The sequence below is a fragment of the Bombus pascuorum genome, chromosome 17, assembly GCF_905332965.1.
Source record: "Bombus pascuorum chromosome 17, iyBomPasc1.1, whole genome shotgun sequence".
In the NCBI taxonomy this organism is placed as follows: domain Eukaryota; kingdom Metazoa; phylum Arthropoda; class Insecta; order Hymenoptera; family Apidae; genus Bombus; species Bombus pascuorum.
This window is the reverse complement of record NC_083504.1, coordinates 1,896,849-1,924,847: the sequence shown is the minus strand read 5'-3', so window position 1 is coordinate 1,924,847 and position 27,999 is coordinate 1,896,849. Positions and strand designations below refer to the sequence as shown.

Here is a 27,999-nt window from a genome sequence, read left to right as displayed (position 1 = left end):
TTAATTGATAGAATAGAGCCATTGGTAATTGCAATTTTCTAATTGTATTCAACAGTATATTGAAGTGTAACAAACCTAGTATACCTTATACAAGGTGAAATACTATTACTTGACCATGTACAAAGTACACTTTGGAAATAATGAATATATGTCTACAAGATAGTTAATACTCAAAATAATTGGAGGGTGGCTTTCCATGTAACCTGGACTTTTATACTCGTTATACAATTTTAATGTTATGTTAATATAATTTTACTTTTAATGTGTGTCTTTAAACAAAAATCATGTCAATCTATCAAGGTTAATTGATAGAATAGAGCCATTGGTAATTGCAATTTTCTAATTGTATTCAGCAGTATATTGAAGTGTAACAAACATAGTATACCTTATACAAAGTGAAATACTATTACTTGACCATGTACAAAGTACACTTTGGAAATAATGAATATATGTCTACAAGGTATTTAATACTCAAAATAATTGGAGGGTGGCTTTCCATGTAACCTGAACTTTTATACTCATTCCTTATGTTAATTTAATTTTAGTTTTAATGTGTGTCTTTAAACAAAAATCATGTCAATCTATCAAGGTTAATTGATAGAATAGAGCCATTGGTAATTGCAATTCTCTAATTGTATCCAGCAGTATATTGAAATGTAACAAACCTAGTATACCTTATTCAAGGTGAAATATTATTACTCGACGACGTACAAAGTGCACTTTGGAAAATCAACAAATCATTTTCCTGCAAAATACAAAACTAGCTGAAACCCAAGCAGCCAAATAGCATCATTCGCATATGATTGGAACTCTGCCAGTTATTCAAGCGTCAATCTCAACGAGAGAGTAGCAAACGTAGAAGTTCCGGTAGAGTACTCATCAACCAAAGTTTGCTTCCAAAAGTGCAGCACATCTGAAAACACACTAAGAAGTAACCGTTAAGCGTCGCTGTTTATAAAGACGGTGTTCCTGTTATATTCAAAGCTATAACAATCTTTAGTGCAATAGGTTGGTTAGAGGTGCGCTTAAAGCAGGATAATCGAGAAACTAGCGTGTCCCTGAGGATCGTGCAAAACCTGTTGCCCGCGACGGGCCTCACAACGCGATAAAAAGTTGACTTCGCGGGAGCTTAGTCCGCGCGCTTCTTCGACGCGAACAGTTTAGCTTCATAATGCAAAGTCGCCAGTCATTCACCGATCAAAGTGTTAAGCCCCTTCCTCTGACCGCCTTCGCTCGACAGCGCCGCTTTCAAAGGCCCTGCCTGCTCTGATGGCCGTTTGATTCGTCGTTGGTTCTGCGCGCAGGACGTTGACACGAGGAAACAACGAGCGAAAGAGGCCGGAGGTCCACGAGCGATAGCGGCTATTCCTTTTGTCAAATCTGAATGGGGATGCAGAGGTTGCAGCGAGGCAGGAAGTCGAGCCAAAAGAGAGCAGAAGACAGTTTTTGTGGATGTAGAAAGCTGGCTTGCAAGATTCTTTCTCATGTAGTTTACTTCAGTTTAGTTTTTTATTTAAAGTTCACGATATATTCAAATTGTCACTCAAACTGTGCTTCTCTCTGGTACTGAAAACCATACACTGATACGTCGAAAAGTAAACTGATATTTTGGATGAGTGTGAGCGATCACTAGATTGAGAGTGTTTGCACCATCTGTTAGGTTGGTAACTAGGTGATTGCGAATTTTGTCATTAAATGGCAAGCCAATATAACAGGATTTACGTAATATACGATGTATTTATCGAAAATTTAGAGGATCAGACAAATGTCTGCTCAAGTCCTCTGCCTGCATAGTTGCATTTAAGAAAATAGGAATTGCATCGACTTTGCTTGTTTATCATTTAAACAAAATTTTTCTTTAAATCCTATTTTTAATTGCATTTATAAAAATATACAAGTTGCGTGAATATTCGCCATCTATGTAAGTTCGTGACCACGTAACATCTGTCACTTGTTTATCTAAAAACGGTGAAGTTCTCTAAAGAATATGACAGAAAAGAAACTACGAAAAAATTACAAAATACAAAGATCAGTACAAAGGGGAATCCTTAAATGAGAAAGTACCGTATGTATAACTATTTCGGTCTTCTTCACGCGGTTCAAGATAAATACAAATGACAAGAGGCTGATAAAAGCCCGAGACAATTTGTGATTCCTCTGAAAGCAAGCGAACAATAGGAAGAATCGAGCGTGGCGTGGAATAGGTGGCTTTAAAATCAACTTAGCAGCGATCGTCGGCAACGTTACAAGCGGCTACTATTATAAGCACTTTACTTTTAAGGAACATTAGCCGCGCTCCCTTCTTACGCGTCTTTTCTTTCGCGGAAACTGCGCCACGCTGCGAACGCCGCCGCCTCCAGGGAGAAACGGAGACGCGTACCATGGCCATGGGGGTGGGTGACAGTGGCAGGAGAGGGGATTGTCTGGGGTAATTAGCCGATGGTTGCGTTGAAAGATCTCCTAGCGGCTGACTCGGCTTGTCGTGACGGGTCATGTCCAGAATACCGAGCCATTCTGTTTAGAAAATGTCAGGCCACCGATAAAAAGTCATGCAACATGAACCATCCAGAGAGAGTATAAAAAAGGGGAGCGAGGGAGTTTCGTAATTTAATTATCGAAGCGTGAGCACCTTGAAGGCCCCTGCGTTTGATATGATGGCGTTTTGAAAGAGGATTCTCGAAGGGTAAAGTTGCTTGAGAGTAGGATGAGAATCGATGATATAAAATGTAGAGGAAGGTTACCTTTTTCTTGGAAGATGTGTCATTCGACATTGTGTGTGTGTGTTTTTTTTTTCTTTTAAATAGAAAATGTGGTGGGAAATTGTTAAAGTCGCCGAATTTTCGATTTGTAATTATAAATTAATTTATGTACAACATAGTCATATTATGTACAGATCAGGATATTGATAAAGATTTATGTTGTTGGGAATATTTGAGGACTGAGAAAATTATAATTCATTTGGATTGGTAGTGCAACCACGCAAAAGCTCAGATTTGTAATTATGAATTAATTTATGTAAAGAACAGTCATGTTATATACAGATCAGGATATTGAAAGAGCTTTATGTTGTTTGGAATATCCGAGAACTGAGGAAATTATAATTTGTTCTGATTGGTAGTGCAACCACGTAAAAGCTCGGATTTGTAATTATAAATTAAATTAATTAAATCAAAGTTGTATTATATACAGATCAGGATATTGATAGAGGTTTATGTTGTTGGGAATATTTGAGAACTGAGAAAATTATAATTTGTTCTGATTGGTAGTGCAACCACGCAAAAGCTCGGATTTGTAATTATAAATTAATTTATGCAAATCATAGTCGTATTATATACAGATCAGGATATTGATAGAGCTTTATGTTGTTTGAAATATCCGAGAACTGAGGAAATTATAATTCGTTCAAATTGGTAGTGCAACCACGTAAAAGCTCGGATTTGTAATTGTAAATTAATTTATGTAAAGAACAGCCGTGTGATATACAGATCAGGATATTGATAAAGGATATTGTTTATGTTGTTTGAAATATCCGAGGACTGAGAAAATTATAATTCATTTATATTGGTAGTACAACCACGTAAAAGCTCGGACAAATCTAATACTCTCAAAAGTATAATCTGTGGATCCACGTATTACTGCCAATACCTATCACAAATTAGAAACAACTAGACACCAAGATGAACCATTTACAAAGTGCCATTCAAAGATCAACAGTAATCTTAATCAATTTTTACAAGTGTCAAACACATAAGAACCGAATAGAACTTCAGGAAACCGCAATCCTCTACACAAACTTGAAATTTGAATAGCTGAACGACGCGATAGGATGAAACACACGATTGCACCTAAAGCAATATACAAATCCAACTCTGAAACAACGTAAAACCTTCGCAACTCGAACTTCCCCTAACCCATCTCCGTCTCCCTCTTTGTTCACCGACACATAGGAAAAGAAGAAGCGGAGGAGCGTAGGTTAGCGGCACGGATCGATTGTCAGGGGCCCCGGTAGTCGAAGCATGACTCGCGGATTCGTAGGTAGATGCGTTCCTCGCGCGAAACTCCGTACGCGTTGGACGTGGCTGACCAGCCGACCAACCGACGGACGGCTGACTGCCTTTCTGATTGATGATCGCTACCGGACTCTCCGCCGCCATGCATACCCTATCCTCGACCTCCACCTACGCTGCTCACCATCCCACGAGTCAACCCTTCGCTCGGCCAAGCGGAGAAATGCCGGCCGATTCGTTCGCAGAATCTCGCACCTCCACCCCCTGCCGCCGCTCTTCTGTTTTTCGTTGTTTTCGTCGTTACACGAATTCGAGGCTTGTTTTCCAACCCGACTAAACGCGCCGTTTCGTGAATCTAATCGAGGATTTTCCGGTTCTGGGAAACGCGTCGCTAAGCACCTGTCATGAGTTTACTGGGAAACGATCGCAGTTCGTGAAAGCTTCGTGAAATTGCTGGAAAAGGGAGGAAATCTTTGCGGCAGATTACCGACACTTTCGTTGCCCACGAAAAGGGTAGAAGGTATTTCTGTATGGTGTAGCACTGTATAGTGTTGGTTGGGCAACTAAATCACTAAGTGATCGCTTAGTATAGTGTTGGATTGGCAACTAAATCACTAAGTGATCATCACTTAGTATAGTGTTGGGTTGGCAGCTAAATCACTAAGTGAAAATGAAAATGTTTCAAGGATTTATAACAATTATCTCACCAATAAAAATCTCAGTAAACGATGTCCTTCAGATATTTCATACTTCAAACTATTCTCAGACTCCCACTGTTTCTACACTCTCACTATATATATTGGGTTGGCAACTAAGTCACTTAGTGATTGGTGCAAATCCTTGAAACATTTTCATTTTCACTTATTGATTTAGTTGCCAACACTATACTATACTAAGTGATGATCACTTAGTGATTTAGTTGCCAACCCAACACTATACTAAGTGATCACTTAGTGGTTTAGTTGCCAACCCAATATATATAGTGAGAGTGTAGAAAACATTGGGAGTCTGAGAATAGTTTGAAGTGTGAAATATCTGAAGGAAATCGTTTACTGAGATTTTTATTGGTGAGATAATTGGTGCAAATCCTTGAAACATTTTCATTTTTCAGCTAGTTTCTAAGTTTTCTTGTTGGTCCATAAGAATTGGAATGGAAATGATATTTCTATAGTATAAAGTGAATCATTAGTAAATGTTGAGATTCTTGGGTTTTCAAGGAAATTTTCACTCTAATTGTTAATCTGTAATTAGTCCATAAGAAACGAAATTGGAATAATTTTTCTAGGATGGGTATACTATGAGAAAAATGTCAAATAATTGAAGATATTAGAAGAATGTATTTTATAAAATAAAATTGTCCAAAAGTAGGAGAATTTCCAGGCTTTTAAACAAATTTGTTCACTTCTTGCTATTCCATAAGAGATAAAATAGGAATAATTGTTCCAAAGTATAATCAGGGAGAAGCTATGGAAAGAATTGAAAGTTTGAAAGCAGTCGATATTCCGTGGAATGTTATTGTTAAAAAAAATTCCAGAAGATTCTACGTGAAAATTAATTAAAAGTTGAATCTATTGGAAAACTCCACTGTCATGAAAAAATTAGAATCCTTTGGAATCTCTTTTGAGAAGCAATGAATAATTGGAAACTTTAATTGAAGAAACTTTCTAAAAATATTGTGGAAGCAACGAATGTTAAACGTTCGTATAATTACCTGAACAGTCCATTATTGATTATCGTTGGCAATGCTGTGATATCATCGGATCGATGTTAAAATAATGAATTGGAATAAGCAACGAAAGATGGGACACGATATCGGAGTGATGAAACGTGACTGGACGAAAATCGAACTTCCATCGTGTTTTCCTAGCTAACAGCCCTGTACGTCATGATATAACAATTTCCACTCCTGTACTTCCACTGTAACCATCGATTCTTTAACAATACTACACGTTGAACCACTTAAAAATACGTTTTGAAAAAAACTATCCCCAACCATGTCGATTTATCATCTGCCAACTTCAAATTCCCTCAGTTTAAATCAGTTGAACGAAAAACTATTGAAGAAATCTGTTTATATTTTTAAACATTACCTTTTTATACATATTTTATCATTTTTATATCGAATTTCCCAAAAACAATTGGAATACATTACCAAATTCAGCAGTTTCTTATTTAGCAAATCTATTGGGTTGGCAACGTGATTGCAGATTTTGTCACTAGGTGTTATTGACAAATCCACGATCACTTAATTGCCAACCTAATATATCGTTCACACGAATAATTCTCTTTGGTATTATATTTATTAGTTGGCATTGGAAAATGATGAATAAATTTCAAGCTGTAACGAGGATGATGAGTGGAATTTTTTTGAATTGCAGAAATATTCCTGCAATTTCATGTAATATTTAGTGCCATTGTGTTTTATATCTGTTTCTATATATTATGTTCAAACTTTTGGATTGGCAACTACGTGATTGCAGATTTTGTCAATGCCACCTAATGGCAAAATCGTCAATCACTTAGTTACCAACCCAATAAATATTTGAATAAGGTAATTACATTATTAGTATTTTAATTGGTAAATTACACTACAAAAATAAGTGTCGTGGTCGTGGTTGAAAAGAAGTCAAGGTTTTCATTCATCGACTGGAAGAAAATTAATCAACTCGTTAATAGGAATCCCAATCTCTTAGGTGTAATACTATAATTATGTACCGATTTTCTAATTAAGAGTTAACTCGATCAACAGATTAACAAACATGATGCAGATGTAGAAAATACATTAGTTTGACACTAATTCGATATCGTACATAATATTAAGTTGGCAACTAGGTGATTGCGAATTAGATGGTATTGTATTTAGACGGATTATCATTAGATAGTATTGACAAATCCACCATCACTTAGTTGCCAAGCCAATAAATCCACCGAAGAAAACTGCAAACTCAACAATTGTTACTTTCATAATCATTGATTCGTTAAAAATATTTTCCTATTCCAACACACTACCAAATCCACGTACCGAATATAAAATTCCTTCATTTTGAGGACTGAATTTTAGACTGAAAAAAAGTTTAAGAAATCCAGAAAGGCTGAACGCATAAGATGCAGCATATGATGAATCCAGATGAAAGGTACAAGTTGCATCGGAAAGAGAAACACAGGGCGCTATTTGTTGAGGAAAATATTAGGTTGCTATGATCACTAGTTCCTACATGCAAAGTCGGTACTACTTTTAACGACGCTCTTTTGTTTCTGGCGTTTTTGACGTGTTAATTATCAGAGAGTATTCGGTATGTTTTAATGTTTTTAGTGTTTTTAGTGTTTAGTTTTAGTATAGAATGTACAAAATTGAATCTGTGTGGGTCAATTAAATATGGAAGTCTAAAACCTATTTAATAACACTATTTAACTGCTCATCGAGCAGAATGCGTACACGGATGACCTGGCACGACCCAGTCGAAGAAGAAGAGCGGTTACGAGGAAAAAGAATCCGCTTCCTCCCCCGGGGACCGTTGCTCGATCCTCTTCGTTCGCCTACTTCCTTTCATTCGGGGCAATATTTCTTTTCGCGAGTCCCCTCACAGTGTCCTTTATCTAACAAGGAGCAAATCATTTCCCTATTATTTGCTCGCTATCGCGCTCTCACTCCTCCGAGGCTTCCTGGTCCGGCCTCGTTTCGCTTTACCGTTCGAGTGTTCCAGGCTGACTCGTTTCTCTCGTTACGAGAGCCAAGCTTCCTCTCTCTTCTTTCTTTCTTATTCCATTTCTTTCTAGCGCGCTCTCTATCGCCCCCGTTCTTGTCTCGCTATATTTTTTGGAGGCCGTCCAAAGTCTATTCATCGCGTTTCATGTTCGCCTTCCAGCACGAGATACAAGACTCGCGCTCTTATTCTTTTTTTTGCCTTTCTATTATTTTTCGATTTAGTCTACGACGATATCTTTACGGACTTTCTCAGTTTTGAAGTTTATAAGACACGATATTTCTCTTGTTTTTTTTATTTTTGAGCAGGTGAAATATTTAATAGAAAAAGAATGGTTAGTGTTGAATATTGCAATGTAATGAGTGGTGATATTGATTGACGTGATCGTAAATGATATTTTATATGATATTGACATGAATATAGGACACGAAACAAAACACGTGGAATTGTCTAAAAATATTCCATAACGATTTGTAGCAAACATACATCTGTGTATAGTTTTACAATATGGAGATAAATATCGAACGAAAGTTAGTTGCTAATAAATGGCATTAAACGTAATGAATAAGTACGAATGGAGAATTTATGGTTAGGTTTATTGGCAGATTTAAAGGTGCAAAAATACATAGAACTCACGCAATAATTAAAAAAATATATCAGGTTGTCTGAAAAGTGTCTTTCTTTTTCAGAAGTGTTTTTTACAAAAGTGCACCTTTATACAAACGTGAAACCAAGTCTGTGAAACGTCATGGTGTTTATCTCAACAGAACAGAGTAATTCGGCAAAATAATATAAAACAAAAAACGTTGTGCGGCTATTGTTTCCTCATAAAACGAAAGACACTTTTCGGACAATCTAATATATGTATCACTAATAGTGTTACTAACCGTCTCACTACTAAAGAAACTTCAAAATGTGTTCTCTAGCACATATAATATAGACGTAAAACTTTTCCACAGTAAATATTCAAATACTATCGTGAGGGATATATACCCTATAGGGATATTTACTTTCAAAGTATGAATTTGCAGAAATGTACGAGATTTATCACTAATAGTGTTATTAATCATAACTAAAGAAATTTAAAGATGTGTTATCTAGCACATACGATACAGAAATAAGACTTTTCAACAGTAAATATTCAAATACTATCGTGAGCCTCTATAGGCACATTTACTCTCAGAATATGTATCACTAATAGTGCTACTAACCCTGTCTCACTACTAAAGAAATTTCAAAATGTATTATCTATTTAGCACATATTATACAGACATAAAACTTTTCCACAGCAAATACTCAAGTACTATCGTGTGCTTCTATAGGCATATTTACTTTCAAAATATGAATTTGCAGAAATGTACGAGATGTATCACTAATAGTGTTATTAATCATAACTAATGATAACTATGTCTCACTACTAAAGAAATTTCAAAATGTGTCTCTATAGGTATATTTACTGTGAATATGAATATGAAATTGCAGAAATGTACGGGACGTATCACTAATAGTGTTACTAACCATAACTAAAGAAATTTCAAAATGTGTTATCTACTACATACAGTATACATAAAACTTTTCCACAGTAAATATTCAAATACTATCGTGAGTCTCTATAAGCATATATATTTTCAAAATATGAATTTGCAGAAATGTACGAGATGTATCACTAATAGTGTTACTAACCATGTCTCACTACTGAAGAAATTCCAAAATGTGTCTCTATAGGTATATTTACTGTGAATATGAATATGAATTTGCAGAAATGTACGAGATGTATCACTGTGTGTTACTAACCACGAAATGTACGAAATGTATCACTAATAGTGTTACTAACCATAACTAAAGAAATCTCAAAATGTGTTATTTACCACATACAGTACACATAAAACTTTTCCACAGTAAATATTCAAATACTATCGTGAGTCTCTATAAGCATATATATTTTCAAAATATGAATTTGCAGAAATGTACAAGATGTATCACTAATAGTGTTACTAACCATGTCTCACTACTAAAGAAATTTCAAAATGTGTCTCTATAGGCATATTTACTCTGAATATGAATATGAATTTGCAAAAATGTACGAAATGTATCACTAATAGTGTTACTAACCATGTCTCACTACTAAAGAAATTACAAAATGTGTCTCTATAGGCATATTCACTCTGAAAATATGAAATTGCAGAAATGTGCGAAATGTAATGGTAGAGAAGAAGGAAGAAAGTTTTCTGAAAGAATTTCTGTAACCGCGACGGGATGAGCAAGACCAGCGTCCACCTTTCGGCGATTTATTATCGGGCGTAGCGCCTGCCTTCGAAGTTCGCCACGGGTTTTAAGGGGAGTAATTTAATCGTAATTAAGTACCTACACGCTTGCCTCTAAGTACATAAAGTTTATACACGAACGCGCGACGCCCGGAGCGACCGGCCTCGGTCCTTTCTGCTAAAAGGGGTGGCCAGTGGTCGGTTTAAACAATTATCACAAGGGTTGCAGCTTGCACGAGTTGACAAGGGTGATAAGTTATAGCGCGTGTGGGGTTGCTTAGGAAATGCTGCGTGGTCAAGTGCCGCCGGCCACGATGAATTACATCTATTACGGTAATGCAACTCTCTTTCTCTTTTTCCTACTCTTCTTTCTTGTCTTCGATGCGAGCTTTTCCATTTAATCCGAATGAAATGACGTCTCGCATAATTTACTGTAGACCACGGTGTGGCGCGGCCAATTAGCCTGGAAAATGAAATTCTCGCGAAACCGCGCCCCCTCCCTTTCTTTCTTGCTAAACCTTTTGCTGTGTTCAACAGCCGCGAACCGATCTCTGTATACCGTCAGTGACTGTGAGCTAACCGTCAAGGTCTTCTTGTATTATGGCCGACTATGCTCGATATGAGCACGAAACAGGGCGTTCATACTTTCTTAGACAATTTACGGTGAAGGACACAGGAACACATGTTACTTTGAATTATCGCGCTAGATATACTGGCCTCTTTAGTTGAAGTATGCTATCTAACATTTTTTCATTTTTCATGATAATTTGAATTATTTGAAGCACTGTAGTTAGTTTTCTTTTTAAGTAAAGTTATATTGTACAGGCTGTTACGATATAACGGTAAAATATTTTTAATCGAGTGAAGAAAAATAGAGATAGTACAGAGAAGGTAATAAAATTTAAAATTTTCTGATAAAATTGTTAAGAGAAATTGTTATTAAAGTGATTCTTGAATTTTATTGACTATTATACAATTTAATTATTGTAATGTAAAAGCCAGCAGAGACACTGCCAGCGCAGCTGCATGCTACAGTAGCAACATCCATTGTAGTCAGACTAGACAAAACTGGCAACAAGTCTCAGAATCTTTGTGGTTGGAAAATGATCTTGTTTTATAAGTATTGTTTCTTAACTCTAATTTTAGATGCACGTATAATAAACTACTTTGGGAAGGACAAAAATTTGCATATTATCAAAATTGTATCCATAAGTAAATTACGATACCCAATCATCAATTATAAATTACTTTTCAAATTACTTTTCAAAATGAATTGCTGCGGATGCTTGTGCATTCTGTGGAGAATTTAAAAACGAAAAGGTGTACAAATTTCATACAGTGTACGAAAACATGTAAAATATTCATATTCAAGTACCTGTTACAATATCTACACTAGAAGCTTCCTGAAATTGAAACTTCACAACAATACGTAATAGTGTACAGATTTCACACAGTGTACGAAAACATGTAAAATATCCAGATTCAAGTATCTGTTACAATATCTATACTAGAAGCTTCCTGAAATTGAAACTTCACAACAATACGTAATAGTGTACAGATTTCACACAGTGTACGAAAACATGTAAAATATCCAGATTCAAGTATCTGTTACAACATGTACACTCGAAGCTTCCTGAAATTGAAAAAACATGTAAAATATCCAGATTCAAGTACCTGTTAGAACATCTACACTAAAAGCTTCCTGAAATTGAAAAAACATGTAACATATCAAGATTCAAGTACCTGTTACAACATGTACACTAGAAGCTTCCTGAAATTGAAAAAACATGTAGAATAATCCAGACTCTCAAATACCTGTTACAATATCTACACTAGTAATTTCCTGAAATTGAAAAACATGTAAAATATCCAGATTCAAGTACCTGTTAGAATATTTACACTAAAAGTTTCCTGAAATTGAAAAAACATGTAACATATCAAGATTCAAGTACCTGTTACAACATGTACACTAGTAACTTCCTGAAATTGAAAAACATGTAAAATATCCAGATTTAAGTACCTGTTAGAACATCTACACTAAAAGCTTCCTGAAATTGAAAAAACATGTAACATATCCAAATTCAAGTACCTGTTACAACATGTATACTAGAAGCTTCCTGAAATTGAAAAAACATGTAGAATATCTAGACTCTCAAATACCTGTTACAATATCTACACTAGAAGCTTCCTAAAATTGAAACTTCAACAATACGTAAAAGTGTACAGATTTTACACAATGTACGAAACCATACAAAATATTTCTATTCAAGTACCTGTTACAATATCTACACTAGAAGCTTCATAAAATTGAAAAAACATGTGGAATATCCAGACTCTCAAATACCTGCTACAATATCTACACTAGAAGCTTCCTAAAATTGAAAAAACATGTAGAATATCCAAACTCTCAAATACCTGTTACAATATCTACACTAGAAGCTTCCCAAAATTGAAACTTCAACAATACGTAAAAGTGTACAGATTTCACACAATGTATGAAAACATGTAACATACCTGTTACAACATCTACACTATTTAAATTCCATTTTTCCTGTTGTATTTACGAAAATATAAATTTATACAATCATCCACATCATACACGCAATTACAAGTAGCTAGAAGCTTCCTAAAATTGAACCTTCGCAACAATCAGCTTAACGCATCGCTGTCACACGACATCAACATTTCAATAAAACACTGCTAACTAAAATCCTGTATCCTCCAAACACTACGAGAAATGTTCATAATTTCGTGCAAGTCGAATGAAAAGAGAAACTATTCTCGAAGAATCACAAATTTTCCGGAGAAAACTGCGAGAGGGCAGGCGATTCAAATAATATTTTCATTCATAAGCGATCCGCAGGCGGCTTGCACCCTCCATGTCACGCTGAGGAGCGTTACATAAGAATCGGGCGCGGAAAGGAGCCATCGTAAATCTGGTCGTGGCGCGCGTGGGGGTGCGAGACACGGGCCGAGTGTCCTTTATAGCATTGTTAACAACTAATGTATGCGGCCCTCGAAACCCTCGCACATTTAACATTCTTTAACATTATTATACACATGGCGACCGTCTGAGCCGCTTGCCATCGGCCGGTGTCTTCGTGCTTTGCCATCCAAAAACGACCCTTCGCGCCCTCCCCGGGGAAGATTTTTGTCGGTTTTATTTAACTGCAACCTCGGAACCCTTTTCCATCCTCCTTCTGTAAGTCTGCTACCATTCCCCCTCCCCTTCTTTTTTTCCCCTCTGCTCTCTCTTTTTTCCTCTTTCACTCTTCCTCTCCGTTCGAAGGTTCAAGTTTCTGTCGTTTGGAATCTAGTCACGTTTTAAGACTTACGATCGGCACTGTAATTTCGAAGAACAAGTGCCGCTTACTACTTTCTGATACGACTTAAGAGAGGATGTAGGGGTAAAAACGACGCGTGCAAGTGCGTCCTGGACCGAGTGTGATCCAGGTGTACAAGCAAAGGCTGAATTGAAGACAAGTGAAATGGATCGTGGAAAATGTTTCATAACTGAATGCACGCTACTAGTTCGAAGTTAGTTACTTTGGTCTTCTGCTTCACCTACTGTGACAATCTTCCAATTACTTGCGACTAATTTCTTTTTGGGTTGATTTATAATTACTTTTGATATATCGTGGATATTTCGGGTGAACTATAAACAATGTTGCCAAAAGGGTCTGGAAACATCAGTCGAATAATTAGGCGGGAAAAGGCCTAGTGAACATAGCGGCGGAAGAAGGAAGAATCAACAATCAGTAGTTAGCTGAAAAGTTGTGAATTAATTATTTTTATCTTAATTATAGCACATTACTGTATTTAAATAATCGTTTTCTGTTTAATCCATTGAAAATAGATCATTATGCTACACTTTCATGAAAATAAAAACAAATAGGAGGAAGGATTTATACCTTAGCTAACCTTGAATTCCGCTTAATTTCAAATGGACTATAATTTTATAGATTTTGTGAGATAATCATCGTCGTTATAATATATCAAATAATTTGGTGGAAAGAAATTCCAGTAATCAATAATGAGGACATGGAAGAGAAAGCTGGATGGCGTGCGAGGATCGAAACCCAATTAAAAATAATTAGTTTACGTCTCGGGACGTTAAGTACGATATTAGTTCATGTATCACGATGTACGATAGACTCGTACTTAGAATAGACATCGCAGTCCCGCTTTTCCTCGCCGGAATCATCCGAAGGATTTATTACTGCGAACGCAATAATTCAGCGTAACGCGATTAATGAAGCATACCGTGAACCTTGTTTTGTCACGTATACTCCCCTTTCTCTGTGTATCGTTCTTAGTATGAATTCTATATAGTAATATTCTACCTACCTCAGGAATCGTAGCTAACTAAATATTGGATGGGCAGGGAGATATCCAAACCTCCAATTTTCCATATTTTCCAACGAAATTGGACCCCATTTTTCTATTTCTTCCACCCATGTGTCACAATCGATAAGCAAAACTATAATAATAGTTGGAAACTCTAATGTATACTTGAAACTTCCTGTACAAATTTGTTTATTTTGAGACTGTACATTGTGCCTTAAAATTAAAAGTATATTAAGAAAATTTGTATGTGGTTACCTACACGAGGCTTAATTCCATTTATCATTCGCCAGTAATAACAAACTTCTATGTAAAATATTTACACGTCAGCCAATTCATTCGCGCTCGCACCTGCTTCATTTGAAGTGTAACGATACAACCGAAACTTTAATAAACACTGAGCCTTCCTTCTGGCATAATTATCAGCATGTTTCTAGCATCGAAATTACGCAAACATAAGGAGATAGCAATCTCCAGATATTACTTCGATGACCTTATTGGAACACGAGATAATAATCGTTCAATTGGCACAGACATTGAAACTAATACGTTGCCCGTCTCTGCTAGTCGCAGCGAAAGGCTGGCCAGCTGACGAACGCCTAATTGCGTGAATATCGATCGATCTGACGCGGTACGGGACATCACTTTCTCGCTGACGACACGTGAGAATCTGTCAGATAATAAGACGCGCGTGTAATTTGCAACGAGATGAACGTGGCGACAGAGAGCGACGAGTGTGTTGGCGCGATGATTACGCAGCTTGGACGATTGCTCATCGAGGCGGTGGGAAACGCTCGGACGATTAGCGACGATTACCGTCATGACTATCGAAACGACGCTCTTTGGACGATCTTCGATCGATCGATGATGCAGCGGTGAGCTATTACGTGGAATATCGTAGGAGTTGGTTTGATGTAATATGTAAGATCGTGGGAAAATGAGAGGACAGGAAGGACTAACCTTGGTATGTCTTGGATACCTCATTTTGAAAATAGTTTGTTAGGAGGAAATTAAAGTGTTGCATTCGAGTGAGACAAGTTTCAGAAGAGTAAAAGGATGAAGGATAAGAAAGGGATGCACTTATGGGACATTTAAGGATGCAGGGATGCAAAGACTGCATATAATGTGGCAAAATATGTACAATATGCAAAGTATAATACTCGTTAGAGGATGAATCAATAGCAAAGAAATCTAGCGAAGCCATCTCTTCTATTAATTTCTTCTATTTATTGAGCTGGCAACTAAGTGATTACGGATTTTGTCATCAGATGGTATTGAATCACTTAGTTGCCAACCCAATAGCATTGGAAGATGATCAACAGTAGGTTTGGTGTTTTGCTGCATAAAACAGGTGGAGGAATTGCATGAAGAATTATCGAAATTCAAGTAACAAGTTGCAGAATTGTAAGATGATCCAAGAGAAATTTGATATTGTTGCTACAATAACACAGACAGAGGAACTGCTACAATTCAAGTGATAAGTTTTGTTATTATTTAAGACAGTCAAAGACATGTTTGATGTTGTTGCTGGTATAGAACAGGTGGAGGAGTTGTACGAAGAATTATCGAAATTCAACTAACAAGTTGCAGAATTGTAAGATGATCAAAGATAAGTTTGATATTGTTGCTACAATAACACAGACAGTGGAATTGTATGAGAAATTGCTATAATTCAAGTAACAAGTTTTGTTGTTATTTAAGACAGCTAAAGACATGTTGGATACTGTTGCTACAATAACACAGACAGTGGCATTGTATGAAAAATTGCTACAATTCAAGTGACAAGTTTTGTTGTTGTTTAAGACAGCTAAAGACATGTTTGATATTGTTGCTACAATAACACAAACGGTGGAATTGTATGAGAAATTGCTACAATTCAAGTGACAACTTTTGTTGTTATTTCAGACAGCTAAAGACATGTTTGATGTTGTTGATGCTATAAAACAGATGGAGGAATTGCGCGAAGAATTATCGAAATTCAACTAACAAATTGCAGAATTGTAAGATGATCAAAGAGAAGTTTGATATTGTTGCTATAATAACACAAACGGTGGAATTGTATGAGAAATTGCTACAATTCAAGTGACAACTTTTGTTGTTATTTCAGACAGCTAAAGACATGTTTGATGTTGTTGATGCTATAAAACAGATGGAGGAATTGCGCGAAGAATTATCGAAATTCAACTAACAAATTGCAGAATTGTAAGATGATCAAAGAGAAGTTTGATATTGTTGCTATAATAACACAGACAGAGGAATTGTACGAGAAATTGCTATAATTCAAGTGATAAGTTTTGTTGTTATTTCAGACAGCTAAAGATATGTTTGATGTTGTTGCTGCTATAAAACAAATGGAGGAATTGCGCGAAGAATTATCGAAATTCAACTAACAAATTGCAGAATTGTAAGATGATCAAAGAGAAGTTTGATATTGTTGCTATAATAACACAGACAGAGGAATTGCACGAGAAATTGCTATAATTCAAGTGATAAGTTTTGTTGTTATTTCAGACAGCTAAAGATATGTTTGATGTTGTTGCTGCTATAAAACAAATGGAGGAATTGCACGAAGAATTATCGAAATTCAACTAACAAGTTGCAGAATTGTAAGATGATCAAAGATAAGTTTGATATTGTTGCTACAATAACACAGACAGTGGAATTGTATGAGAAATTGCTATAATTCAAGTAACAAGTTTTGTTGTTATTTAAGACAGCTAAAGACATGTTGGATACTGTTGCTACAATAACACAGACAGTGGCATTGTATGAAAAATTGCTACAATTCAAGTGACAAGTTTTGTTGTTGTTTAAGACAGCTAAAGACATGTTTGATATTGTTGCTACAATAACACAAACGGTGGAATTGTATGAGAAATTGCTACAATTCAAGTGACAACTTTTGTTGTTATTTCAGACAGCTAAAGACATGTTTGATGTTGTTGATGCTATAAAACAGATGGAGGAATTGCGCGAAGAATTATCGAAATTCAACTAACAAATTGCAGAATTGTAAGATGATCAAAGAGAAGTTTGATATTGTTGCTATAATAACACAAACGGTGGAATTGTATGAGAAATTGCTACAATTCAAGTGACAACTTTTGTTGTTATTTCAGACAGCTAAAGACATGTTTGATGTTGTTGATGCTATAAAACAGATGGAGGAATTGCGCGAAGAATTATCGAAATTCAACTAACAAATTGCAGAATTGTAAGATGATCAAAGAGAAGTTTGATATTGTTGCTATAATAACACAGACAGAGGAATTGTACGAGAAATTGCTATAATTCAAGTGATAAGTTTTGTTGTTATTTCAGACAGCTAAAGATATGTTTGATGTTGTTGCTGCTATAAAACAAATGGAGGAATTGCGCGAAGAATTATCGAAATTCAACTAACAAATTGCAGAATTGTAAGATGATCAAAGAGAAGTTTGATATTGTTGCTATAATAACACAGACAGAGGAATTGTACGAGAAATTGCTATAATTCAAGTGATAAGTTTTGTTGTTATTTCAGACAGCTAAAGATATGTTTGATGTTGTTGCTGCTATAAAACAAATGGAGGAATTGCACGAAGAATTATCGAAATTCAACTAACAAGTTGCAGAATTGTAAGATGATCCAAGAGAAATTTGATATTGTTGCTAAAATAATACAGACAGAGAAATTGTATTAGAAATTGCTATAATTCAAGCGACAAGTTTTGTTATTATTTAAGACAGCCAAAAACATGTTTGATATTGGTGCAGTAAAACAGGTGGTGGAATTGTACAAGGAATCGTCTTTTCCACAAGCTGGAGAAAAAGTTTCAAGGGGATATCGGAGAGGTACAAGCTAAAAAGACGCGAGATTTGCAGGGACGAAAGAGAGTGGAGGGGTGGGACCGTTCGAGGGGCGGTCGATCTTATTTCCCGTCGTGACACTTTGCACCGCTGCCAGGAGGGCCGCAGAGGACTTAAAATTTGTATAGATTAAAATAAACTTTTTATCCGACTACGAGTTTCCGATGTTCAGGGTGGAGCGAAGGAAACGACAGGGGATGTCGTGAGCGAGACACAAACTTTGAGAACGAAACCTGGATGCAACGTTGTTGAAACGGTTAAGAACTTACAAAGCGCTCTCCTTTCTTTGTACACCTGTTTCACCTGTTTTCTTTCATTTCTTAAATTACAAATCGACTTTTAAATGTTCAATTATGATTGTTTTTTAAATGAAACACGTCTAACCCTCTGACAGATGAAGGATTCAGAATGAACGATTTAGAAAATAATTATTTCTTTGCTGTCAAGATTTCCTGCATTTCTTACACCAGGTATAAAAAATATGCGCTTTTAACTTCCTATGGAAAATAAATATTAATAATATGAATAACCAAGAATTACATATGAGGAAATTTATGATATGTTTCTGATATATTTGACAATTCCCTCGAATCGCATTTAAGCTACGCAGTGAAATGATTAAAAAACAACAAAGAATAACAAAAAACTTTAATAACACTCCACTATTATCTGATTAGTTTTATTATCCGAAGATAATAAAACCTTGAAATCAATAAAGTTCAATCAAACCCTTTTTTTTCAATTTTCTTCAAACGCAACAGAGACTTTTGACAAAAGAAAAGAACACAGGAAGGAAAACAAAAAAACATGTTCGCGTTGATGTCACGGCGGGATAAAAAATCGAACAGCATGAAGACTGATTAATAATCGTTCGGAAAGTGTGCGAGCGATTATCCGCTCGCTAAGGGGAAGGCTTATTTTTCTATGGACGCCGCAGCGCGGTCTTAATGGTATTACGAGGCTGAAGCTCGTCCGAAATTGGCCGGCCCTTTGTATTTTGATTATCGTCGGATTATTTTAATCACATTAGCGATCTGCGCGGTAACGCCGATCCGCCTGTTACAGTAAGGAGCTTCTCGCAAAATCAATCTCGCGTCTAATGGGAAGATGGCGCTTTTCATCCCCCAGAGACCACTCCCGTTTTGCGTACCGACTACCCTTCGTCTCCAGAATCGTTTTCCACCATCCCCTACTTCCTCGATACAACGGTATCTCCGAACGTTCGAACGGTATCTACTAAATGTTATCAATTAGAATAGCTTCTCTTAACTTTGGACGACTGGAAAAATGTGCATATTTAGATTTCATTCTTTTTAAATCATTTTGAAAAATATGGATTTTTTATGTTAGTAATAAAGTATACGTTTATTATAAACGATAAATGAAATGTCTTTTTGATCAAGTAGCTATACATAATATAAATAACTATACATATAAATATAAGTCGCTATACATATTTTCCACATACACACATGTACATTTATTCTACAGCTGAACATAATCGCTGTTATTGACGCATACGCGCGTTATCAGAATTACCTCACTTACTACGCAGTTTTTGGCCTCTCGAGGTTATGCGTTCCAACAAAAGTGGTTACTTCTTATGACTATTGACAGAAACTGTACGAAATATTGTATCAATCATCTTCAAAAACTGAGAATGATTATCCTAAAACGTGACACATTATCAAACAGCGGCGTAGAATACAGATCCAAGAGTCCAATCCAAAAGTACAGTAATCCTGCACTTTTCTCATCCTTCTCTCCTAAAGTCCAGCCACGTAGGACTTAATTCATTTGTATAAGAGGATCAAGCAACACTGCATTCGCTTCAAACTATCATACTCAACCCACCACTTCCGCAATAATCGCCAACAATTTCAATATTCACCAGGAACGTCGATGACAAATGTACGAACATCGAAACGGAGAATTCGCAACGCGGAAGCAATAACGGTGTTCGACTGGTCGACCACGTTCCAAGGTACAAGGTGTACGTACAATCTAGCGGACAACTGAACGATTTCAAAAAAGAAGGAAAAATAAAAGAAACGAACGCGAAATTGATCGCGGCGCGTTCCGACGTCCCTGCTGGCGGCTGCGATTAGAATATGCCGCGTGTACCTGTAATTAGATAGCAGCTCGAGGACGACTCGTACAAATCGCCAGGATTACGGGTGAGCAGTGTTTCTAGCTGTGTATCCGCGGGTATTAACCGGCGCCTCTATCTCGAAATACCGCAAAAATTCTGACGGATGGCCACGATCGGTCATCCGTCCGCACGCTTTCTTCCCAGCCGGCCGAACCTTCCTATTAGCGTGCCTTGGTCATTTGCTTATTCTACCGGTGTCGCGAATGTTTCTTGCGTCACGAATCTATTTGCTGGGAATCGCAGTTTGTTTCACAGTTCACCTCGTACAGGTGTTGTTCCTTCATGGAGAATATTAATGATCGTTTGATTTTTATTTTGTCTTCCCTTCGATGGAGCGTGTTCGTTGTTGAGTGGATAAGTTGGTACGGATTGGTTAAGAGGGTCATGTTCATCGATGATCGTGTGGTGTCGTTTGGCTGAGTTGGGGAATCTGATGAAAGTTGTTGGAACATTGTAACGGTTCCAGTCATAGTTTGTGAATTGTTGTTTGACGTAGCTGTGCTTGATACTTGATGAAGGAGCACTCATCTTAGACCTCGTATCGTGTTTAGCAGCAATATACGAAGCAGTGTAAGCAGACTGTGCGTGCTCTGATCGATTGATGACTGCTCTTCTCCTGCTCCCTCTATTGACTCTCGTAATATTGTAACGGTATGAACTTTACAGCAGATTTTGCTATCCAAAAACCTGATACACTATCGATCAGTACCTTTTGTAATGTGAATTTGTATCTCCTCTTAGATCCCACTCATCTGAATATTCCAAACTAATGAAACTAACCCACACAAGGATATCAGGTAGTGTCCAGTCAGGCTAGATATAAGAATATTATTTACTATTGAAGTAATTACTTCAAGCATGTATATCCGTGTCTTGGAGACTGCTATTACACAAAAATATTCTAAATGAGGAGTGCTACATATTGTATCCTTGAGTATACATAATGTTTTGGGTGGCAAGGTCTAGGAACAAAGAAACTAATAAACAGATTTCTATTTATGTTCGTTGTAGCCTCTAGCTTAAGCTATAAGCTTCACTTTTTTGGAAATGTCCTTTTGCTGTAAATATATGAACGTGCACTCTATCATTCTAATGTCTAGTAACACTAAAAGAATAAGGATCTGAATCAGCATAAACTTATACTTATACCTTTACTTATTTCAATATACTTTTCTATTACAAATTCATCCACTCGTTCTTCAATCAGTCAATCTCAAAGTCAACATTTACCACACACAAGTATAAATGAGGTATATTTCCTCAATGCACAAATATATCTATTATCTACTTTTAAGAATTGAAGACTATTGACCAACAACATATTATATATCTGCATAAAGGGATCAAGTATTAATAAATACTTATTAATACAAATAGTCACTTAGTTGCCAAGCTAATACAAATAGTCACTTGATTTAAAACAATACCACCTGCAAATTCTCTACCTGCTTTACAACAAAGAGTAAAACAATATCAAGCAATGAGCAACTACATCAAACCTATCCTTCATCCTTTGACACTTGTGACACTTGTCTCACTGGAATGCAACACTTCAATTTCCTCCTGACAAAATATTTCCAAAACAGGGTACCAAGAGGTACAATTACCTTATTTAAATATATATTTGCTTGGCAACTAAGTGATTGTGGATTTTGTCAACACCACCTACTGACAAAATCCACAATCACTTAGTTGCCAAGCCAATACAAATAGTCACTTGAATTAAAACAATACCACCTGTAAATTCTCTACCTGCTTTACAACAAAGAGTAAAACAATATCAAGCAATGAGCAACTACATCAAACCTATCCTTCATCCTTTGACACTTGTGACACTTGTCTCACTGGAATGCAATACTTTAATTTCCTCCTGACAAAATATTTTCAAAACAGGGTACCAAGAGGTACAATTACCTTATTTAACTATATATTTGCTTGGCAACTAAGTGATTGTGGATTTTGTTAACACCACCTAATGACCAGCACAATAACATCTATGCAGACTCACTCGATCCACAGTTTTGAGAATAGAAGCAGAGATGGTCAACCCTCCAAACCGCATACAACGAACTGAAGCCTGGCCAACTCACAAAACACCAACCACTGCAACGATCCGACAAACCACCGCGTGCAAACCTTTCAAGCCAGCGCCACGCCACAACTTGCCCCACACGTTGGTATATCAAGGATCAAAGAGCAGCGATGAATTATTAGTGAGTGGTCTGCGTTTGCGGTGTCGTGACGTTTATCTCGACCGGTGGTGCACGGCGTGGTATAGTAATTTCAGAGGCGTGCAGAGTCGATCGTGAGCCACGGCTGGTAGCGGTCGTGCAACCAGGCAGCTGTCCTGGGTCGCGGTTTCGTTGCGATTTGCCGGTGGTGGTTCGCGTGCTCAGCCGAGGGATCCTCGTGCATAACGTTGGCTGCGACGCCGCCGGTGCCGCGAGCACAGATTTGTTATCGCGACGATGCAGATAGAATCGAAAAAATGAAACGGCCGCCGTGTAACCGGCAATTCTCCGAGCTGCCGGCAATGAATCAAAGCGACGTGGCAGCGCGGCGCGGCGTTCAGATCCGCTTCCTCGACGCGTGCATTTTCCCCGATCCCTGGGTCCGCTTGAAAACCCGCGATCCACATCGATATATCCTTTAGTCGTAATTAGCGCGGCCTCGTCTACAAGGTCTCTGAAACACGTTCATACATTTTTATAAGAACCTACAGTTACTTGGTTGATGAACCGAGTTGCAGGCGGAAGAGGGTGGTTTCTTCCAACAGTCGTTTGCATTTCTTTCCTCGCTCCGTTGCTTAAGAGGAAGCCTGATCAAATTGCAAGTACTTGTTAGTTTTTGGCTGAACATTGCGATGAATTTCATCATTTCCACAGGAATCTTTTCTAATATTCCCAGCACATTTTTATAATATTTAACTTAACGATGAAAGTATATCATGGGATTATCAGAGCATAGAATCATAACACAAATTTCCATCTAGTCGATTAAGGATCTTGTACTTGGTTCAAGTACCATTAACTTTGAAACCATCCTGTATATTTAAAATCTTAATTTTAGATCGGCAAACGTTACACACGAAGAGCTGCCATATACATAAACATAGTGTTCCAATCTCTCGCAAATACGTAGTTTCTCATTCCCGTAAGAAAACAAATGATCTGCCAAAATACAGTATCCGAAAACCAATCTGCTCGGTATCCTTGAAAGAACACGTCCGGCCCCACCCAACGAAGAAGAGGCCCCGAGAACATCTCATCCGAAAAACCGAATGCCCATCCACGGCCTTCTCCAACCCTATCATCAATTGCCACATCCCTCGTATCAAAGCATTGCCTTGGAAAAAGAATGCGGTTCGCGGTACGAAGGACAAGGATCGCGCAGCCACGAAACGAAATTCGAAAAGAAGGAGGGACGACAGCTCGGAGGAAGGTGGCTGGTGGAAAGAGTTCTGGCGAAGGAGCCGAGAGAGGCACTCACGGAGATGCACGCACGGGTCGAAGGTGGTCGCTCCACCCCGATGATTGCAGGTTGCATCGGCACGCCTTCGGACTCGGCTTGGCCAGTGTGGTTCGCGCGCGCGCGCTCTGCCGCACACACGTCCCCTTCGCGGTCTCCGGCTCTCTCTTTCTTCGGTGCATCCAATTTTCTTGCAGGAAGAAGGGCCTGTACTCGTCCGCGGCCACCATAATCACGTTGCACGCGGCCAACATGGCCGCCGTAGCGTGGCAGCGCCAGCTGCAGCACCGCGCTCCTCCTGGCTCCGCGCCTTTTTTCGCTGTTTTCGCCTTTTCTGCCCTTTCATTAATTTTTCGTCGCGGTTTTCCTCTTTCTCGGCCCTCCTCTTGCCTCGTTTCGATGCGTGTGTTTCAACGTTGCTTCTTTCTCGTTTCTTTTCTCTTCCCTCCCTCCTCCCCTCCTCCCCCTCTTCCCTCCTAATATTTTTCTCTCTTCTTTCATTCCTGTTATCTCGCGATTCCTCTTACCGGTTCGTTCTTACTAACCGCGTTTTTGCGTCACTCGTACTAGAACGAAACGAACAAAGCGACGAGAAGTTATGCTAATGCGAGCTTCGAGTTCTCGGAAGAAGCCTCGGTTTCGCGAAAAATGCGATGGCCACACGGACACGCGAGAGGGCTGTTGCGGTCGTAGTCGAGCGCAGGAAGCAGGTAATAACAAGGTGCGCCCTGTCGTTACGTGCTTCTTGCATATGGTTTAGAGCGGATTACGAGCAGCGCGAGGACATCACGCATGTGCTTCGACTGAACTTGCTTTAATGAACGAAAGGACTTCCCCCATCCTATCTAATGAAAGCGGCCGTCTGCACGTAAACCTCCGCTGGGTAAACGAAACGCCATTCGTATCTTCCCCCTCGATACTCGCGCTACAATTTCTTCATCGTTTTCACCGGCTCGACCTGTTCCCTGATCTCCTGCTTTCGTTAAGTGCTGATGGTGGTGGGAGAAGCTGGAATGTTCCATGGAATGGACCATCAGGGTTATTCAAACTCGAAGTCATGAATCTACATAGGAAACTTTATGTCGATGTCACTTCAGCATGTAGATACTTTGACAAGAGAAGTTGAGGATGAACCGAGTTTCTTCGGTTTTCTTCTTGCGAATTTTTTTTTAAACTCTTTCAACTTTGTTGATATTGAACTACTCGCAATGTTAGTCTTATTCGCTTTAAAAAGGTATACTGTGCTAATAAAATTACAGAATTGTGACCTGTGTTAATTCTTATAATAATTCTTGCTGTATTGTCTGTATTTTAATAATAATTTTTCAAATATTCTAAAAGTGTTATCTTAAAATTTCAAAATGAAGATTAATTGATCTCTGCCACAATATTGTATAACTAACCTAACATGTCTACAAAACAGTTGTCTAGTTTTCTTCTCATAATCAGTTCCACAGAACCAATCGTAATTAACCCTCTTGTTAATCCTCTAATTGTTTACAACATTATTTTTCAAATTCACTGATCCACTAATCTATAATTAATATATGGCGACATTCGACAACAAATACCAGCAGATGACGGCAGCACAGTGGTTAGCGTCTTAAGTTACGAACGTAAGGACCTGGGTTCAAATCCCGGCGACCATAGTCCGATTTTTCTTCCACGAAAAATACAAAAATGAAAAGAAAAGCGCAGTACCCCAGCAAAAGACATTTACACCGGCAGCAGAACCTATCTTGGCTTGCACACCAACAGTTAGCGCACTATCACTACAATCATACCACTTCAAATATAATATTGTTTATATTAATTATAATATAATTGTTATAATATGATATTTGTTATAATAGTATAATTGTTTGCAAAAAATAAGAGAAGTCGTTAATATACTGTACGGTAACTACTACTATCAGGAAAAATTGTACAAAGATCGTTTACCATCGACAAGAATCGCGATATGGTCTGAAAGAGGAAAACAGTCAGAGAAGTGGCTGGAAACTGGAGCAGCAAAGTGGGAAATATTCTGCGGACTGCGGTGGCCAAGCGTGGTTCTTGCCTGGCTTGCCGTTAATTGATTATAGCTCGTACGGGCCGCGAACCCCAAAAAGCAAAGCGACCATCGCGGCCATTCCGGGTAGCGCCGCCACCCTTCGCGTTTAGTTTTGTTCGTTTCCCTTCCCGTTTCCAGGCTACGCCTTCGTATAAATCTGTAATGAGCCACAGTTTACGACGATTCCACCCCCACACTCCCCTTTTCTACCCCATGCGTTTCCTCCGGCGATTTATCCGCCACAAATTACCCGATCGCCCGTACACCCCGTCATCAGCCAATGAATAATTTTTCGATCGTTAGATCAAGTTTCTCCAACTACTTCTCACAGTCAATAAAATTGTCTGTTTGATCGTCAGAGTTTTTGGTGATTAATCTATGTTTCTTTCTTTCTTTTTTTTTTTTTTTGTTATTGCAATGGAGTATTTGATCAGGAGGAAGAAATGAGTTACTTTTATGGAAATTAGAATTCCCTTGCAAGATATTATTTATGATGATGAGTTTTGGAAATTAGAAATTACAAGTAACGAGATTGCCAATAAAAGAATGAAATTCTACCGGTAAATCTTACAGGTTATTGGTTACGATATTCGATTGAGCGTAGAACTTTGAAATTGAAAATGAAAAATCTAGGTCACTTTCCTAACATTATTAGACTGAATTATTGAACTTTATTATTAGAATGAAAATTATTGTACATGAGGTCCCTGAGGAGAACACTGTCTAGCAATTACGTTCGGTAAACACGTAATCACTTAACCGTTCAGAAGCCAGGTTGTTCACTTGCTTTGTTTTTTAAAAACGTCTCAATTTTAGTATCAGAATGGCTGATTGTATAATAAGCACTTCAGAGACCAGCCGATTAATCTTGACGAAGCTGGTCCATTCGGCTTCCGTGTAACTGATTTGCGCTTTTGATGCCGAGGGGAAAGTTATGCTCTTTTCAACGACTAGCTACGCTGTATTACTTAAATTTTTTCGAAATGTCCATCTATAAAACATCAATATCAAAAGATCAGAAAGACCTGAAGAAAGTTTCTCAGCTAACCTTATTTCAACTTTCACGTTTCGAATTAGCGAAAAATGTAATTTCTAGATAATTTCATCGCCATATACGAAATCGAAAGATGAACCTATAGAGTTCAATAAACCGGTCACTGTGAGAGTTAATGGAGAACAGGCGATGGCGAGATTTCACGCTGACCCGAAGCGGTCTAGAATTTCGAGGAGTCGAGATGATCGAGGGGTTATCGATTAACTGCGGACGGGCCGCGTGCTATCGGTTCTCTACCTGTTTCGGACACGGAACCGGCTGTCTCCTCGTTTGTTTCCAAGTCTCGTCACTCATTTTTCATGCGTTTACGCGGTCCTCGACGTCGAAAAGAACAGAGCAAGAGAGATATACTAAAGCAAGAGGAAAAGGAAGCGGCTCTGTTGTTCGCGTCAGTCGATAGAGCGGCTCTTTCCGTCCTTTGTTCTAGCCCGCAAGTTTTCTTCCTGCGGGCCAAGGGGAAACAAAAGACAAATTACAAAGACGGCCATCATGTGACCCTTCCCACCTGTCTATAGGCAACTGGCCCGACCAACGAGCCGAACCAGATACGAAGAATTCCAAGCAGGACCACTTTCTCCATTCGTATTCTTCTCTCGTTTTCACCTATTTTTTAATACTACGAACAAAAAATCCATTAGTATGACGAGTTTAGAAATTTTGTTTTTACAATTGCAAACGCTTTTGACGAAATTAATAAAGTGCGTATGGCGCCGTGCGCGCTCAGCGCGCTCCCAGCACCCGCACTTTTTTCAACGCTGTAGGAGCACGTTTGGTTAGCAATGGGATGCAAATGTGCAGATTTTTAATTCGCATTTATTATATTTATTATATTTTTTATTCGGTATTCTTCTATGTCTGATCGCATCGCTTAATTCAAGAACGTTGCTGCTATCACTGAATTCATTTTCGTCGCAGGCGTTGCTCGCTGCATCGGGTAAATCATCGAACAACGATTCACTTTCACTTTCGTTTTCTTTACATCTGTGTGTCATTTTGCTACTCTTATAGAATTAGGGTCTATTCCATAGAGTAATTTTTGTTAGGAATTATCGGTAACAGATTGAAAATGGAAATGGTTTTTAGAAAGCTGTTTCCTTAGAAATT

At 37.9% G+C, this 27,999-nt stretch overlaps 2 protein-coding genes and 1 long non-coding RNA gene across 3 annotated transcripts in view; 2 read left to right on the top strand and 1 right to left on the bottom strand.

Moving 5' to 3' along the window:
• The window catches only part of LOC132915540 (uncharacterized), a 289,361-nt gene that overhangs the window by 205,280 nt on the left and 56,082 nt on the right, over window positions 1–27,999 (bottom strand). The window lies entirely within an intron of this gene.
• LOC132915458 (homeotic protein proboscipedia) overlaps window positions 1–27,999 on the top strand; it is a 64,988-nt gene that overhangs the window by 18,343 nt on the left and 18,646 nt on the right. The gene's annotated exons all lie outside the window — the stretch shown is intronic.
• The window catches only part of LOC132915477 (homeobox protein Hox-B1a-like), a 93,776-nt gene continuing 86,424 nt past the window's right edge, over window positions 20,648–27,999 (top strand). The window contains exon 1 of the mRNA XM_060975302.1: window positions 20,648–20,662. The gene's annotated coding sequence lies outside the window, so the exon portion shown is untranslated. The remainder of the gene's footprint in view (window positions 20,663–27,999) is intronic.